The sequence below is a fragment of the Mauremys reevesii genome, linkage group 16 (genome assembly GCF_016161935.1).
Source record: "Mauremys reevesii isolate NIE-2019 linkage group 16, ASM1616193v1, whole genome shotgun sequence".
NCBI lineage: Eukaryota > Metazoa > Chordata > Testudines > Geoemydidae > Mauremys > Mauremys reevesii.
In genome coordinates this window covers 24,244,366-24,263,073 of record NC_052638.1, presented here as the reverse complement: position 1 = coordinate 24,263,073, position 18,708 = coordinate 24,244,366, and the positions used below count along the sequence as shown (strand labels likewise).

General features: G+C 42.7%; 1 long non-coding RNA gene across 1 annotated transcript in view; it reads left to right on the top strand.

The window, feature by feature from the left end:
* Window positions 1–18,708, top strand: part of LOC120384534 — a 128,952-nt gene that overhangs the window by 59,552 nt on the left and 50,692 nt on the right. The window lies entirely within an intron of this gene.

Genomic DNA, 18,708 nt, shown 5'->3' with positions numbered 1-18,708 from the left:
AAGCTATATACTTTCTTTCAGCCATTATTCGGTAGCCTAGAGCAAGGAACTCTGTTTCCTTGAAAATGTTTGAATTGGGTTATTTTTATTGAAGTATTAAAGTAATTCTTCAGATTTTAGGCTATTATTTAAGCACTTTTGGGAGAATGCAATAGTCTCTGGATTCTATGGCCTTTGTTATGCTAACAATTGGAGTCGCTAAATGTATCTTTTTAATGCTAGTTATGCAAGTATCTGAAAATTCATATCTGACTGATTGAAACTAACATCATTTAGGTAAATAAACTAATTTAGCCTACTCATTTTGTTTAGTTACAGGAATAGCATGTTAAAATGGCTCACTATTTAAATATATCACTAGATTCTGGTTACCCTACTGTCATCGACCAGTTTGTCCTCTTAACTATTATTTTTATTTGTCAAAATAACGAATGTGCTGAATACTAACCTCCATGTCAAGAAATCTGAGGGGGTTGGTGTTTGTATTTTGAGGCAATATATAGGCAGGATGATGTTAGTAATAAATGCTAATAACTTTACATTTTGATTTAGTTACGCTGACTGTATACGCAAGGATTTCCAGAGGCTCTGCAGATTGTGGGTCTGATGTTCCCCTCTCTTAATAGGGGAAGAGGGAAGCAAAACATGGCAAAATTAGTGTATTTTTGGTATTGAAAGAGCTGGGGGTCAGCTGCCCCTATTCTCAAAGCCATGGAGACCCTTTTAGCAACTGCAGAAGCGGATATTCCAAGGACAGACCCAGGGAGCAGCCATGCTCTCTGGCACAGTCCTTATGGGGTCCAGAGGCTTTCTTAATGGTAATCCTAATAAGCCAAGCAATGTTAACTCCCTTTCCAGGTCTTCTATTCATTTGGGGAGCAGAATGGGTAAGGCAATATACACAATGGGAGAGCCAAAAACAGCATAGTGTCAAGGTTGGGTGAGCAATCTGGAGGGATACAGAGTGTAGTTACTGTTTCCAGGGCACAATCCCTGAACTCTAAATTAGCATGGGCCTCCCTCATACATACACAGCCAGTCTTGCTGAATTTTGTAGTGTTTCTGTGATATGTACAAAAGTGGTTATAATGACACCACCAAATTCACTTCCAATCCTGACCAAAGCCTTTGCTTAAGGAAGGAATTATAAATATCCTAAGTATAAATGCGAAGTGACTTGATGGAAACAAAGTCTAACTGTCCAGGAACAGGTGTAATCAACATCTATCAGTTAGAAGCCTTACTGTAATCTTCTCTGCTTTTGTCTGTGTAATCTGCATTTTCCTTAAGGTAGATGAGTTTGTACTAAGATGTTAGAGACTCTTTCGTAATTGGCTTCTACCCTGGCAACGGTGAGGGGACACCTACTTTCCTCATCAGGATCCAACTTCTACTCAGCTGGCACACCCAAGTAGTTCAGATAGAGCTAATGGGACTATTTGAGTGACCAAGATTTGGGCCTAGGTCTAGACACAGCTGCAGGTATGCACTATATCAGGGATTCTCAACCTTTTTCTTTCTGAGCCCCCCTCACCTCTCAGCGTGGCATTAAAAACTCCACGGCCCACTTGTGCCACAACAACTGTTTTTCTGCATATAAAAGGCAGGGGGCCCTGTGAAGCTAAGTTGCTTAGGCTTCAGCTTCAGCCCTGGGTGGCAGGGCTTGGAGCCCCAGGCTTCAGCCCCATGCGGTGGGACTTCGGCTTTCTGCCCTGGGCCACAGCAAGTCTAATGCCGGCCCTTTTGGAGGACGCCCTGAAACCTGCTCGCAGACTCTCAGTGGGCCCCAGACCCCTGCTTGAGAACCACTGTACTAATGGTTACAGTAATTCTTCTATATGCTTTCTTATTCAATTGGACAAAATTGTGGCTATCTTGTACCATACATAGCAAGAAAAGAAAAAAATGCAATAAGTCTCTGTGAGAATGTAGAGGGAAAAGTGCAAAGTTTGCAATGAATTTAGAGAATATGTATATAATTTAAAAACAAGCATGAACTCCTTCACATTGCCAAATAGGTTGCTATAATATATTGTTCTAATTAGGGTATTACTTACTTAATATATTATTCAACTAGCAACTACAAATAATATCACAAGCTCTAGAGTGAATGAGTATTTTATGGAAAAAAGGGGCGCAAATTAAAATCTCAGGGCTGCACACTTCAAACTTTGGTGGAATTGGGATCTGAACCCATTTACAGATTGAATTTTTTGAGGTTGGCTGTTAACAGTAGAAACTAGAAGCTTCAGAAATTCCTCTTAGCAAGGTGAAGAGTATAATCTAGTGCGGATAACCAGAACTCATTAAAAGTTCTAGTGTACTGACATTAGTGACACCAATACAGCATAGGGAAGAAAAAAAGGAAATTACAGATAGAGGGAATGGTGTGTCCAAACTATTTATTAAACCAGTAAGCTTCAATTTGCTAGGGAATTTTGGGTAACAGCAGAATACTTTGGGTAAAGACATGAATAAAAACTAAAGGAAAAGTCTGAGTGGTGTGGGTGAGACTGAATCCTTTCCTCTCCCTGGTGCTTGTCAGTGGCATGGCAGTGTCTGCTCCAGCTGTACTTCCACTGGGAGGAATGGGGAGTGTGTGCCCACCTAGTGGGCTAAACCCTGCCCTTCTTACTTGGTGCTCACACTCTTTGTAGTAGTACAAGGGGGCATGGTCTGCAAATTAAGGGGTATATCTAGCTGCTGAGGCAGCTAGTACATGCTACAGTCACTAGCAAAGGCTAACCAGGGATGCACTTCGCTCTCCACGTTGCACTCCATAGTGTGTATCCTGGCCAGAATGGGTGGCAGGAGGCCACATGCTGGGCAAAGTCTGTTATTCTCCTGTCTTGCAGTGACCAGGGCTAGGTTTGTCAGTATGCATTACCTCTTGCACCAATAATATTAAGGATAGCAAGGTTTCTCTCCTTTGCCATCATCAGGCAAAAGAAATTCTTCTAGAGTCTGATCAGTAGAACACAACCCAAAGCAGGAAAGAGAGATTAGGTGCCGAGGCAGATACAATAGTTGCATTTCCTATTACATCTGCAAGAGACTACTTGGTGGATTCTCTTATCATTGCCCTTTAATATCAGGTTGCTTGGGCTGGTTGGAGTCCTTCTACAGATGTGAACAGCCTCTATAGCTGTGGGTCAAAGGAGGCTGGTTGAACTTAGGCCAGCAGGCATGGGAGGATATTGTTTCTTTGGGTGATGCATCAAATGTGCCAATATACTGAGGACAATATTATCAAATTATGTCATGTTAGTATCAAACCATATAAAGACTTGAAGTCTTTAAATCAAGACTGGATGTCTTTCCTAAAGATATTATCTAGCTCAGCCAGCCAGGCTTCACATTATTTCACCAAGTGATTTCTGCATGGTCTGTATTATTCAGTAGGTCAGACTAGGTAATCATTATGGTCCCCTCTGGCCTCAAAATATATTAATCTGAAATATGTAATTCTGTACCATTATTGATGTGTATTAAAATCTATTCATATGTTTGGTTAACATGACACAATATCATATCCAGAGAATTAGAAGAATTTTTTTTGGAGTAATAATTACATAAACTAGTTTTCAGCTATGATCCATTTAAAAAAAATCTCTTGTTTTTAAAAATTATAGGCATATAAAATTGAGAAAGATGTTTAGTACATTCACACTGATACATAATTAAGTTCTAATATTTCAAAGCTTATATTGGGCTCAATGGCTTATAGATATATAGGGAACCTTTTAGTTGTTCAACACTAAATATAGAGCTTCCCAGGGTCAGATTTTCCTTAAGCATCTGGATATAAAAACAGCGTCCAAGTTTGGCTGAAGAGAATGTTTATGGGTTGTAATGTTGTTCTTATCTTAAAATGGAGAACCATGTAATCTCTACTGCATTTTGAGGTGCATAAGTTTTCTCAAGTTGCTGAACATAAGTCAAATTTTGTTCTCTTACAATGAAGCCTTCTCAATGAAGTTAATGTGGATATACTGGTGTAAATGACAAGAAGCCATATGAATGGAATCAGAGATGCATAGATTTTCCCCAAATATGGAGAAATATTTTGCATAAACTGTATGAGGCAAATGACATTTGGAGATCTTTTGTTTTAAATTTTAGTAAAAGCAGCCATGCTTGGGGGAGATAAGGGAATTAACCACGTAACAGAAATTTAACCCTTCTATCCCATATTTAGAGATGCTGCCAATTAGTTTATTGCTAAACTGGATATTACCATTTATCTTATAAAATAGTGCAGAGTTACTATGTAGTGTTTGAACTGATGCTTTATTAATGACTGTACAATTAATAATCTTAATAGAAAGCTACAACTGGATTGACCATTTTCTGTGTTCTTAAAGAAAAATATTTGTGATGATGATCTATGAAAACTGATGGTAAGATGCAATGAATAGAAAAATCTAGAAATATATTAAGATATATGTGCCTATATTGGATATTAGTGCTATATACACAGTATATTGGGAATATAATTCAAAATATTTCAAACGTTGTTGACCTTTGTTATATAATACCAAGCTCAGGGAAATATATTTGCATATATTTAGTAATATATTGTAAATAACTACATAGGACAGTGCATATTTTTCCTTAAGATGCAGCATTATAAGCAAGACACTAAATTATGCCTATCAGACAAAGCAGCAGAATCTCAACATTTTTTTTTATAGCACATTCTATTGGGAAGACATCTCTGCTTCTAAAAAGCACATGCATTAACTGCCTGATTCATGTGGTGACATGTGGCATATCCAAATGTGTTATGGATCTCCCAGGAATAAAAACAACATAGCAAAATCATCACCTTGGGATGTTCATTGAGTGAATATTTTACAGACATACTCCTTTTATATTTATATAATAATTTAGTGTTATGACAATTTTTTTAGCAGTGTTGGCAGTTTTTCTTTTTTATAATGGCATTATATTTGTGAGCCTATTAAGTGCACATGGGCTAAACTACAGAAAAAAGTATTTTTCATAATTCCTTAGGGTGCTTGTAGCAAAAGAACCATATTGGTATAGAAAAATGTTAATAAAAGGTCAAGCAGAACTTCCCAATGTTTATCACGATAGCAATAGCAATTTGGGGCTTTTTTGACTTGTATATTGAAGAAACAAAGATTTACAGAGCCTATAGGTAGGAAACTATACCTAATATACTTTATAAAGTGTGCTTGGACCCTTTGTGAGGAGACTCATCTAAGTTTTAACAATAATCAAAGAAATTCACTTCCACCTTTGTCTTATAAATATCTGAGCTTCGGTGTGAAATTACATGTGAACAAATTAAAGACGTTTGCAGCTTCACTATTGGCCAGCCATACAACTCTCGCTGTGCCTTGTAGAATGGAGAGTGATATTTACACTTGTGTACTCCATTGGTATTACAAATGGCAGGCACTCAAAATGGGAGTGGTATTGTCGGAGTGAATAATTGTCTCAATGGATAAGGAAATGTCATCTTATTAGTTTAGACATTTATTCATTCCATTGGAACTTATTGGGTCATGTCCTGTTTGTTGTACTCACACTAGTATTTGTATTTAAATCAGCAAGTGAGGCAAGCAGGATCTGGCATATTATTAATCAACTCATGAGTCATCCAGAGTCATTTAAGAAACTGCAGGGCCCATCTTGGAATTTAAATTGGCTGTTCTTGTAGAATTATTTTTAATGCTCATGGCTCCTCTAGCCATCTTGATTCACTTGCGTATGGAACATAATTCTATATATAGAGTGTTTGGCTTATAAAGGGTATTTTTGTATTCAAAAAGACAAATTTAAAGATCTTCAAAAACAGGTGGTGCCTGTCTCTTTCACGCTTCCTACCCTACACTGTTCCCACTAAACTGAATGAGAGTAGTATTAAGCTCTTTGTATGGATAATCCATGTTGCATCATTATTCTGCATAGTGTTCTTTCATATAGATCATACATTGTTCTGCATAATTTGTCAGTCAATTTTGCCATTGTCTTCAGTGGGGCAGGATTGGGCCCTAAACTACAATTTCTTGCCAAAGAACAAATATTTTCACACCTCCATACCTACTCTTGTCCTCCCTTTCTTACTTGCCCAACTCAGGGACTATTTCATTCCTAGTTAGAACAGTGGAAGTAGATTACATACAAGTAGATCTGGCCCCACTGCTGCTAAGGCGTTAACAGACAGTTTGTTAAATCCTTGGCTAATACACAGTTAAAAGGAGAAGTGCTATTTTGTTCTGTTGGTTTTTGTATGTTGATAGGAAAGACAGTATATGAAATTAGGAATTTTGAGTGAGATGAAACACTTCTGTAACAAATTGGGAAAGTGCAGAAATTCAATTTCTACTTCAACAATATGCCAAATATTTGTATGTTACAGTTTACTATATGCAAGCTACTACAACATTATACTACAGGTTAAAATACTGACCACCACACACATACTGCATCTCTTCAAAACAGAAATGTGTTTTCTGTGCAAAAGTGTAGATAAAGGCTATTTTCTTGAAATTGATCCAAGCAGGCTCCACAGGAACAGAAGCATGTGCATCCAAAGTAGCTGTAACAGCAGGAAATTCACTTTTCATTGCCATCTTGCTGAATCCCTTGTGAGAAGGGTTGAAAATAGTGCAGGAAAACTACAGGAAATCTATATCAAATTTTCTCGGGGATCCATCTTATTGTTTAGCAATTTTCCATTGTATCATATTAGCACTGTATTTAGTATTTCTTTTTGGCAGGGACAGCATAAATATCACCATAGTGGTGTTATCAGAGTGAAAATAAGTATTACTAATGCAATGCTAGTAGAGCACAAATAACATTGTTATAATTGTATATATTATATTTTTATTATATTAGCCCAGCAGTACCATGTTTGACAGTTCACAATGATTTTTAAAACGGTTATATGACGTTGCTTCTAATTTGGGTCATGTGTAGTCAAAAATATTATTTTGCTGCATCTACATAGTTTTCTCCACAAACTGTATGTTTCCCCAGTTCCGCTTTCAAAGACATTTTGTGTAGCATGAGACATTCAACTGTGCAATGAAATTGTGGCGCTCTTCAGATTAATAGTACTCTTTTTTTTGTAAGCTTGTCCTGCATTATTAAAAGTATGTGAGCTTGTTGATGAGCTACTGTATAAAGAACATGGGTAGCTCTGTGTTGTGTGGAGATCAGACATTCTGAATTCAGACATGTAGAGGATTGCAGTTCCTGGGGTTTGGGACGTATACTCATTTTTCTGTAAAAGCAGCAAAGAGTCCTGTGGCACCTTATAGACTAACAGAAGTTTTTGGGCATGAGCTTTCGTGGGTGAATACCCACTTCGTCGGATGCAGGTAGTGGAAATTTCCAGGGGCAGGTATGTATATGCAGGTAAGAAGCAGGCTGGAGATAACGAGGTTAGTTCAATCAGGGAGGATGAGGGCCTCTTCTAGCAGTTGAGGTATGAAAACCAAGGGAGGAGAAACTGGTTTTGTAGTTGGCAAGCCATTCACAGTCTTTGTTTAATCCTGAGCTGATGGTGTCAAATTTGCAGATGAACTGAAGCTCAGCAGTGGCACCTTAGAAGAAAAACAATTTATTTCAGCATGAGCTTTCGTGAGCTAAAGCTCACTTCTTCGGATGCATAGAATGGAAGCTCAGCAGTTTCTCTTTGAAGTCTGGTCTTGAAGTTTTTTTTGCTGCAGGATGGCCACCTTAAGATCTGCTATTGTGTGGCCAGGGAGGTTGAAATGTTCTCCTACAGGTTTTTGTATATTGCCATTCCTAATGTCTGATTTGTGTCCATTTATCCTTTTCCGTAGAGACTGTCCAGTTTGGCCGATGTACATAGCAGAGGGGCATTGCTGGCATATGATGGCGTATATTACATTGGTGGATGTGCAGGTGAATGAACCGGTGATGGTGTGGCAGATCTGGTTAGGTCCTGTGATGGTGTCGCTGGTGTAGATATGTGGGCAGAGTTGGCATCGAGGTTTGTTGCATGGATTGGTTCCTGAGTTAGAGTTACTATGGTGCGGTGTGCAGTTACTGGTGAGAATATACTTCAGGTTGTCTGGGGGCGAGGACTGGCCTGCCACCCAAGGCCTGTGAAAGTGTGGGATCATTGTCCAGGATGGGTTGTAGATCCCTGATGATGCGTTGGAGGGGTTTGAGCTGGGGACTGTATGTGATGGCCAGTGGAGTCCTGTTGGTTTCTTTCTTGGGTTTGTCTTGCAGTAGGAGGCTTCTGGGTACACGTCTGACTCTGTTGATCTGTTTCCTTATTTCCTCGTGTGGGTATTATAGTTTTGAGAATGCTTGGTGGAGATTTTGTAGGTGTTGGTCTCTGTCTGAGGGGTTAGAGCAGATGCGGTTGTACCTCAGTGCTTGGCTGTAGACAATGGATCATGTGGTGTGCCCGGGATGGAAGCTGGAGGCATGAAGGTAGGCATAGCGGTTGTTAGGTTTTCGGTATAGGGTGGTGTTAATTGCACCGTGGTGTCAAGGAAGTGGACCTCCTGTGTAGATTGGTCCAGGCTGAGGTTGATGGTGGGGTGGAAGCTGTTGAAATCATGGTGGAATTTTTCCAGAGTCTCCTTCCCATGGATCCAGATGATGAAGATGTCATCAATGTAGTGTAGGTAGAGAAGGGGCGTGAGTGGATGAGAGCTGAGGAAGCGTTGTTCCAGGTCAGCCATAAAAATGTTGGCATATTGTGGGGCCATGCGAGTGCCCATAGGGGTGCCACTGATCTGGAGATATATATTGTCATCAAATTTGAAATAGTTGTGTGTGACGATAAAGGCACAGAGCTCAGCAACCAGTTGTGCTGTGGCATCATCAGGGATACTGTTCCTGACAGCTTGTATGCCATCTGTGTATGGGATGTTTGTGTAGAGAGCCTCTACATCCATGGCTAGGATGGTGTTTTCTGGAAGGTCACCTATGCATTGTAGTTTCCTCAGGAAATCAGTGGTGTCACGGAGATAGCTGGGAGTGCTGGTGGCATAGGGTCTGAGTAGAGAGTCCACATATCCAGACAGTCCTTCAGTGAGAGTGCCAATGCCCGAGATGATGGGGCGTCCAGGATTTCCGGGTTTGTGGATCTTGGGTATTAGATAGAATAACCCTGGTCGGGGCTCTAAGGGTATGTTGATTTGTTCCGGTGTTGCTGTAGGGAGTGTCCTGAGTCGATGTTGCAGTTTCTTAGGCCTGGTCTACACTGGGGGGGGGGGGGGGTTGAACTAAGGTACGCAAGTTCAGCTACGCAAATAGCGTAGCTGAACTCGAAGTACCTTAGTTTGAAGTACTTACCCGTCCTCATGGCGCGGGATCGAAGTCCGCGGCTGCCCCGTCGACTCCGCCACTGCAGTTCATGGTGGTGGAGTTCCGGAGTCGACGGGAGCGTGTTCGGAGTTCGATATATCGTGTCTAGATGAGACGCGATATATCGAACTCCGAGAAGTCGATCGCTACCTGCTGACTCAGGCGGGTAGTATGGACGTACCCTTAGTGTATTCCTCAGTGGGATCTGAGCGAAGTGGCCTGTAAATTTGGTATTGGAGAGTTGTCTGGCGGCCTCCTTTTGGTAGTCAGACCTGTTCATGATGACAACAGCACCTCCTTTATCAGCCTCTTTGATTATAATGTCAGGGTGGTTTCTGAGGCTGTGGATGGCATTGCGTTCTGCACGACTTGAGGCAAACAATGTTGTTTTTCCATAATTTCTGCCTGTGCACGTCAGCGGAAGCATTCTATGTATAGGTCCAGACTGTCATTTCGACCCTCAGGAGGAGTCCATGTGGAGTTCTTCTTCTTGTGCTGTTGGTGGGAGGTTAACTGTGTATCAGTGGGCTGTTCAGTGTTATCCTGAAAGTATTCTTTGAGTTGGAGACGGCGAAAATAGGCTTCCAGATCGCCGCAGAACTGTATCATGTTTGTGGGGTGGCAGGGCAGAAAGAGAGTCCCTGAGATAGGACAGACTTTTCTTCTGGGCTGAGTGTGTGGTTGGATAGATTGACGATATTGCTGGGTGGGTTAGGGGTACCACAGTTGTGGCCCCATGTGGCAGGTAGGAGTTTAGACAGCTTACAGTCCTTTTTCCTTTGTAGAGAGGTGAAGTGAGTAATGTAGATCTCCTGTCTTATTTTAGTGAAGTCCGTTTGTATGGAAGTTTGGTTATTTATGAGAGTCTCATTTTTCTGTTGCTCATACATACTCTTTTTACCTTCAGATTTCTTGAAGAGGCACACACAGAGATTAGAACCTGAATCTTGCTTACATGCAGGGTAGGGTTGCCAACTTTCTAATAGCACAAAACCAAACATCCTAGCTCCGCCCCTTCCCCAAGGTCCTGCCCCCCGCTCACTCTCCCCAACCCTCACTCACTTTCACTGGGCTGGGGGAGGGGGTTGGGGTGCAGGAGGGGATGTAGGCTCTAACTGGGGTTACAGGCCCCAGGGTAGCGCCAGAAATGAGGGGTTCAGGGTACGGGAGGGGGCTCTGAACTGGGGCAGGGAACTGGGGTGTGAGAGTGGGGGAGGGCTGTGGCTGGGAGTGCAGGTTCTGGGGTGGGGCTGGGAATGAGGGGTTTGGGGTACAGGAGGGGGTTCCAGACTTGGGGGTGGGACCGAGGGATTTGGAATGTGGGAGGGGGTTGTGGGTTGAGGCAGGGGGTTAGGGCGTGGGAGGGGGTATGGGCTCTGGGCTGGAGGTGCAGGCTCTGGGGTAGGGCTGGGGATAAGGGCTTCAGAGTGTGGGAGGGAGCTTTGGGGTAGGGGATTGGGGCGTGGGGTTGGGGTGTGAGCATATCTCCAGTGGCTCCCATTCAGCGGCACAGCGGAGGTGCTAAGGCAGGCTTCCTAAAACTAATGTTTTTTTATGTAGCCTATTGTAAAACTAGGCAAATATCTAGATGAGTCGATGTACTCCCTGGAAGACCTCTGCGTACTCCCATGGGTACCCTGGTTGAAAATCACTGATCTAGACCTCTGCGTACTCCCATTGGTACCCTGGTTGAAAATCACTGATCTAGACCAAGGGACACAATGCAATATGCAGTCACAGGGCTGTGGTGCATACCTGGTACAACTCCTGTGTAGTGCTGCCATTCATCCTTTGTAGAATATTACCCTTAATTAAAGCGCTGCTTTCATTTTATGAGTACCACTGTGTCCATTTTGGACCTGATCTTTTAATCACTCCCACTGAAGTTTTGAGTGCAGCTAGATGGAGGGATTGGGCCATTTGTTAGTACTTTATTAGGATAAATATTCAGTTTACTCTATAACATTCTGTTTAAATAATTAGCTGCTGAAGCAACACTGACAACTTTGAAAACAATTATTCTATTGGCAAACCTGTTCTTTTTATATAAGAACAGACATGCTGGGTCAGACCAAAGGTCCATCTAGCCCAGTGTCCTGTATTCCTATAGTGGCCAATGCGAGCTGCTTCAGAGGGAATGAACAGAACAGATAATCATTAAGTGATCCATCTCCTGTTGCCCAGCTTCTGACGTGTTCTGCCAGGTGTCAGGATACAAACATGATTGGCTCCCAAATAGCCAAACATACACCCTGCAAAAGTAATGTTAATATGTAGTTGTATTCTGCCTGATACCATCGTGCCAACAAGCATCTAGTACCTGCAGTATATCTACTAAAATTAAAACCAGTCTATTTGGAGAATGGTGTGGAAGGGAACAGATACAAATACACACGTGGAATTGCACCCTTTTGTTTTAGGGACCATGCCCTGTGCCCATTCTCTGTGGTTTCTATCTAATTTGTAGTAGTTTTAAGACTCCTGTTGCTTGGTATAGAAGCACTAAGCAGTAATTATGCAGAATGTATTAAAGGTCCTAGAAGATGTTATTTCTCTTGTTCCCCAGAGTTTCAAGGGTGTTCAGGTTATGTTTCTCTGTGTGAGTGTGTGTGCAATTATCATTCATTGGGAAAGGATTTTGGAAAGGGGGCAGTTTGTTGTGCTGGAAAGGCTTTTGTCCCCCAGTGAACCTCAGAGCTATGTCATCTACAGTCTTGTACTCCTGGTAAGGCCACTCTCAGCAGACAGGTCTGAGGTAAGGTTCCTGAGAAAGCATGGTCCAAACTTCTCAAGATAGGTCAGGCTATGCCTGCTACTGTAAATAACGGATGTTATTATCTGTGACTGTTGAGCAGAGCGGACAGCTACACACTCTGGTGGACCAGGCGGTCAAGCAGATATGCTCATCTCCCTGGCTGTGAAGGTGGATGGCAAGAGTTGTGGACAGCCTAGGACATCAGTTCAGGTGCAGTAGGGCCTGATGGTTACCCTCTGCATCCAGACTTGTCTCCAGATGTCTCAACATCATGGTGCCACTGGATTCAGACAGGCCCAGTTGAGAGAGGGTGATTTTGTGCAACTTTCCCTCACTTAATCCAGTTCACATGCTAGTCATGATATCAACTATTCATCTCCCCCTCAAGTCTGGTGGCTATGGGAGAGCAGCAAAGCAGCAGATGTGGATACACAGGGAGCTGTAGCTGCAGATCTTCACATAGGCGGCTCAGGGTATAGGATCACTTTTCACTGGACTGAAGCAGCGGTGGAGTTCGACAGCCACCTGGGTGACTGAGCAGTCCTCTTTAAGATCATATTGCTCACCTCTGTAGTATGAGGAAGAGGCTAGAAAAGGTGCCCTAAACATTGTCTGCTTCACCTTAGCCCTGGTCAGCATACTGTGGCTGATAGGGGTCCCGCTATAGTGGTTGAAAATCACATGAAAAGACAAAGATGACATCATTCACCATTGGTGTTTGGAATGTGCAGCTATTATTGGACTGTACAACAGCAGATAGGCCAGGCCAGAGAGAAGAAGAGCTCTAGTTGGTAGAGAACTGGCCAGATGCAACATCAATATAGTGGTCCTTAGCGAAACTTGACAGTTAAAGGAGGACAACTCATTGAAAAAGGACCTTCTTCTGGAGTGGCAGTAGTAAACAAGAATGATGTGAAGCTAGTGTTGAGTTTGCCATCAAAACACAAAAGGTTATCAAGCTTATGAACTTCCCAAAGGGTGTGAGTGAAAAGATATGCAACTAGAATCAGTGCCTATGCACCCCCCATAACCAACCCAGGTGTGATCAAGGACAAATTTTATGAAGACCTGGGATTCCTTATTGCAGAAGTACCAAAAGCAGACAAGCTTATCGTCCTTGGTCACTTCAATGTTAGAGTTGGAGCAGATTACCTGGCATGACCAGGCATCATCAGAAAAAATGGCCTTGGGAAATACAACAGCAGTGGGCTCCTCCTGTTGAGGAAATGCGCTAAACATGACCTCATCACCAACAGTCTTCCACCTGCAAACTGCAACAAGACATCTTGGACGCATCAATGCTCCAAGCACTGGCATCTCATTGACTACGTTGTCCTCAAGAGAAGAGACAGAGAGGATGTTAAAGTGATAAAGGCCCATGAGAAGTGCAGAATGTTGGACCGATCACAGGCTTATCTCCAGGCTTATCTGGATACAGCCTAGTAGATGACCACAAGGTAAAAAATTACCCCAAACATTAATGTCTCCAAACTGAAACAGGAGAATGTGAACCAGGCTTTTGTTGAGCAACCAACTTGTAACAATTGATGCAAATTCTAATAACGTTGAGGAAATTGGGCATTCTTTAGAGACTCTATGTACTCGACTGCATCCAGTACCCTCGGTTCCATCACATGTAAACATCAAGATTGGTTTGATGAAAACGATTCTGACATAGGGAGATTATTGAATGAGAAACATTGGTTCCATAAGGCCTATTTCGGAGACAGCACTTCAACATCTAAGAAGGAAGCCTTCAACAACAGCAAGAGGACTGTACAATGCAAACTTAGAAAGAAGCAAAACTCATGGTTGAGCAACAAGGCAGATGAGACAGGAATGATATGAAGAGCTTCTATGATGCTCAGAGGACAATCTATGGGCCACAGTCATCAGAAACACCTCCAATATTGAGTGCCGATGGCACCATGCTGTTCACTGACAAAGATAAGATACTGGAAAGGTCGGCAGAACACTTTAACATCCTCAAATCGATATCAACATATCTCTTTCACAGTTGCCAACTTTCATGTGGTAAATAAGCACCCCGACTTTCACAGTAAGTCAAAAATCAAGCTAGTCCGATTTCAAAACAAGCCAATTCCTAAGAACCCAAACACAGTGTGACTAGATGATCCCTCTCGACATACAGTCTGGGACTGTGGTGGACCTGCTGTGCACCCCTGACTCTCTCTGCCCCTGCTTTCCTGGAGCCAATCCCCTTCCCCCTCTCCCCCCCCAAAAAGCTACAAACCAAAAACTAGCCAACAAGCAACTCACAAGCCAATTAAGCCAAAAACAAGACTGGTTTCTGCTTTTTTCCCCATGGATTTGGCATGTCTGATCTCTTGCTTATCCTCCAGTGCTGACTGAAACTGTGAAAGCAATTTGACCTGCTGTCAAATGGTAAAGCACCTGGAGCAGATTCTATACCAGCAGAAGTCTACAAGGCTGGAGGCTTGCACCTGGCTCTGAAACTGACTGAATTTTTCCAGTCAATGTGGTTTCAAGAAACTATACCCCAAGAGTACAAGGATGTATCCATTGTCCACTTGTACAAGTGGAAAGGCAACAGACAATCTGACAACAACTATTGGGGCATCTCCTTGTTGTCAGTAGCTGGCAAAATTCTCACCAGAATTCTGCTGAATCACCTTGAAAAGGGCTCCTGCCTGAGAGTTAGTGTGGCTTCAGGAAAGGATGTGGAACTATAGACATGGTGTTTGCAACTTGTCAACTTCAGGAGAAATGTCAGGAACAGAACTTCAATCTGTATATGACTTTCATTGATCTGACAAAAGCATTTGATACAGTCAGTCAGGAGTGCCTTTGGAAGATCATGGCAAAATTTGGTTGCCTGGTGAAATTCATTGCAGTGGTTTGGCAGTTCCGTGATGGCATGCTCACTTGTGTTGTGGACGATGGTGAGTCATCTGAACCATTCCCAGTCACCAGTGTAGTCAAGCAGGGCTGTGTCTTGGCCCCAACCCTCTTCTATATGATCTGTCATGCTTACAGATGCCTTTTGGCATCAGATACCACACTGCTCTTCAATTTGAGAAGACTACAGGTGAAGACAAAGGTACAGGAAGTGGCTGTTTGCTGATTGTTCTCTGAATGCCAAATTTGACTCTGAAATGCAGCGGAGCACGGACTATATCTCTTCAGCTTGTGGCAACTTTGATCTCAAAATTAACATCAAGAAGACAGAAATGATGTACCAGCCTGCATCAGGAAAGCCTTGCATAGAGCCTGCTATCAGAGTGAATGGCCAAACCCTTCAGGCAACGGACAATTTCATCTAACTCAGCAGTACGTTGTCACATGCAGTTCACTTTGATGATGAAACCAACGCCAGAATTGCCAAAGCAAGTTTGGCCTTTGACAGGCTACATGCAAATATGTGGGAGCACAGAGGCATTAGTCAACAAACAAAATTGAAGGTCTACAAAGCCATCGTGTGCCAACTCTGAAGCATGAATGCAAAACCTGGACAGTGTACAGATGCCATGCTGTGAAGCTGAACCACTTTCACATGGGCTGTCGAAGGAAAATTTTGAAGATAAGACGGCAAGACACAGAGATTCTCATGCGGGCAGGCATTCCAAACATCCTTCACAGATGAGATGGGCAGACTGTATCACCAGAGTGTCAGATGAGCCACTGCCAAAGGTGATCTTTTTATGATGAGTTAAAGGAAAGAAAGCATTCTCAGGGAGGCCAGAAGAAATGTTCCAAGAACTCCCTCAAGTTATCCTTTGGGCGTTTCAACATTGAGCTAGAATTTTGGAAAGATCTCGCTCATGATTGTTCTATCTGGCGAAGTCTCATCCATACTGAAGATACAGTCTATGAGCAGAGGAGAACTGTTGAGGCAGAGCAGAAGCGCCAGTAGTGTAAATCTTGCAATAGCAGGATGTCCGCTGTTAATCAGGTAACCCATAGTGGCATCATTTGTTCAGTGTACCACAGACCGTTCAAAGCTCAAACTGGCCTAATCAGCCACTCATGTGTTCACAGAAACCAGGCCAACCAGTGATGTCTTGGCCATCTTCAAACTTGAAGGATGAACAACAACAGTCTTCAAAACACACATGAGAATTACGAACCCAATTCCCATTGGCTTTCAGTGGGAGTTGGGTACCTAACTACTATTTGTGCCTTTGAAACCCTCCCCTGAGGTGTGTGTTTTGATCTGCAAATGGTTAGGCCTGGGCTCAGTCTGATCCTCTCTCTTCTAAGGATTTCCATAACTATGGTCCTGCCCCAAGAGCTCTCTGCTGCCAGTGCTTGATATTCTAAATCTGGGTCTTTTCAGCTGTATTATCTTTGTGGGGCATAACTGATTTGAAAAGGCTGCAGAATGTCCACTCTACACTTCTCTCTCATTGAGGCCATTATTGAGGTCAGAGGGTGTAGGGATGCAGTGAGAGAGGCCAAAAGCCGGGTAGAGATGGACCTTGTGAAGGGAATTAAAACCATTAGTAAAAGGTTTTTTAGCCATATAAATAGGAAGAAAACCAAGAAAGAAGAAGTGGGATCGCTTAAAACTGTAAACGGAGTGGAGATTAAGGATAAGCTAGGCATGGCGCAATATCTAAACGACTATTTTGCCTCAGTCTTTAATGAGGCTAATGAAGGGTTTAGGAATAGTGGCAGAGTGACTGATGGGAATGAAGGTGCGGGGTTGGAAATTACAGTATCCGAGGTAGAAGCCAAACTTGAACAGCTTAACAGTACTAAATCAGGCGGCCCGGATAATCTTCATCCTAGAATATTAAAGAAATTGGCGAGTGAAATTGCAAGGCCGTTAGCGATAATTTTTAACGAATCTCTAAACTCGGGGGTTGTACCGTTTGACTGGAGATTAGCTAATATAGTTCCTATTTTCAAGAAGGGGGAAAAAAGTGACCCGGGTAACTACAGGCCTGGTAGTTTAACATCTGTAGTATGTAAAGTCATGGAAAAAATATTAAAGGAGAGAGTAGTTACAGAACTTGAGGTCAATGGTAATTGGGACAAATTACAACATGGTTTTACGAAAGGTAGATCGTGCCAAACCAACCTGATCTCCTTCTTTGAGAATGTAACCTATTTTTTAGACAAGGGAAATGCGGTGGATCTAATATATCTTGATTTCAGTAAGGCGTTTGATACGGTACCGCATGAAGAATTACTGGTTAAATTGGAAAAGATGGGGATCGAAATGAAAATCCAGAGGTGGATAAGGAACTGGTTAAAGGGGAGACTGCAGCGGGTCGCATTGAAAGGTGATCTGTCGGGTTGGAGGGAGGTTACCAGTGGAGTTCCTCAAGGTTCAGTTTTGGGTCCGATCTTATTCAATCTATTTATCACTGACCTTGGAACCAAAAGTAGGAGTGGGCTGATAAAGTTTGCGGATGACACGAAGTTGGGAGGTATTGCCAATTCGGAGAAGGATCGGGATATCCTCCAGGGAGATTTGGATGGCCTTGTAAACTGGAGTATTAGTAATAGGATGAAATTCAATAGTGAGAAGTGTAAGGTTATGCATTTAGGGATGACTAACAGGAATTTTAGTTATAAGCTGGGGACACACCAGTTGGAAGTAACGGAAGAGGAGAAGGACCTCGGAGTCCTGGTTGATCGCAGGATGACTATGAGTTGGCAATGTGATGTGGCCGTTAAAAAAGCTAATGCGGTCTTGGGATGCATTAGGCGAGGTATTTCTAGTAGAGATAAGGAGGTGCTAGTCCTGTTATACAAGGCGTTGGTGAGACCTCATTTGGAGTACTGTGTGAAGTTTTGGTCTCCCATGTTTAAGAAGGATGAATTCAAACTGGAACGGGTACAAAGAAGGGCCACTAGAATGATCCGAGGAATGGAAAGCCTGTCGTATGAAAGGAGACTTGAGGAGCTCGGTTTGTTTTCCTTAACCAAAAGAAGGTTGAGAGGAGATATGATTGCTCTCTTTAAATATATCAGAGGGATAAATACCAGGGAGGGAGAGGAATTATTTCAGCTCAGTACTAATATGGACACGAGAACAAATGGATATAAATTGGCAGTCGGGAAGTTTAGGCTTGAAATTAGACGAAGGTTTCTAACCATCAGGGGAGTGAAATTCTGGAACAGCCTACCGAGGGAAATAGTGGGGGTGAAGGACCTCTCTGGCTTTAAGATTAAGCTTGATAAGTTTATGGAGGGAATGGTTTGATAGGATAACGTGATTTAGTCAATAGATCAATAACGTGCGGCCACTGGTAATTAGTACCGAGGGTCAATGTTGGGATATAGAAAGTCTTTTTCCTGAGTGTCTGGCTGGAGAGTCTTGCCCGCATGCTCGGGGTTCAGCTGATCGCCATATTTGGGGTCGGGAAGGAATTTTCCTCCAGGGTGGATTGGCAGTGGCCCTGGTGGTTTTTCGCCTTCCTCCACAGCATGGGGCAGGGGTTGCTTGCTGGAGGATTATCTGCTACTTGAAGTCTTTAAATCAGGATTTGGGGACTTCAACAGCTGAGTCAAGGGAGAGAATTATTTCAGGAGTGGGTGGGTCAGCTTTTGTGGCCCGCATCTTGCGGGATGTCAGACTAGATGATCATAATGGTCCCTTCTGATCTTAAGTTTTATGATTCTATGATTCT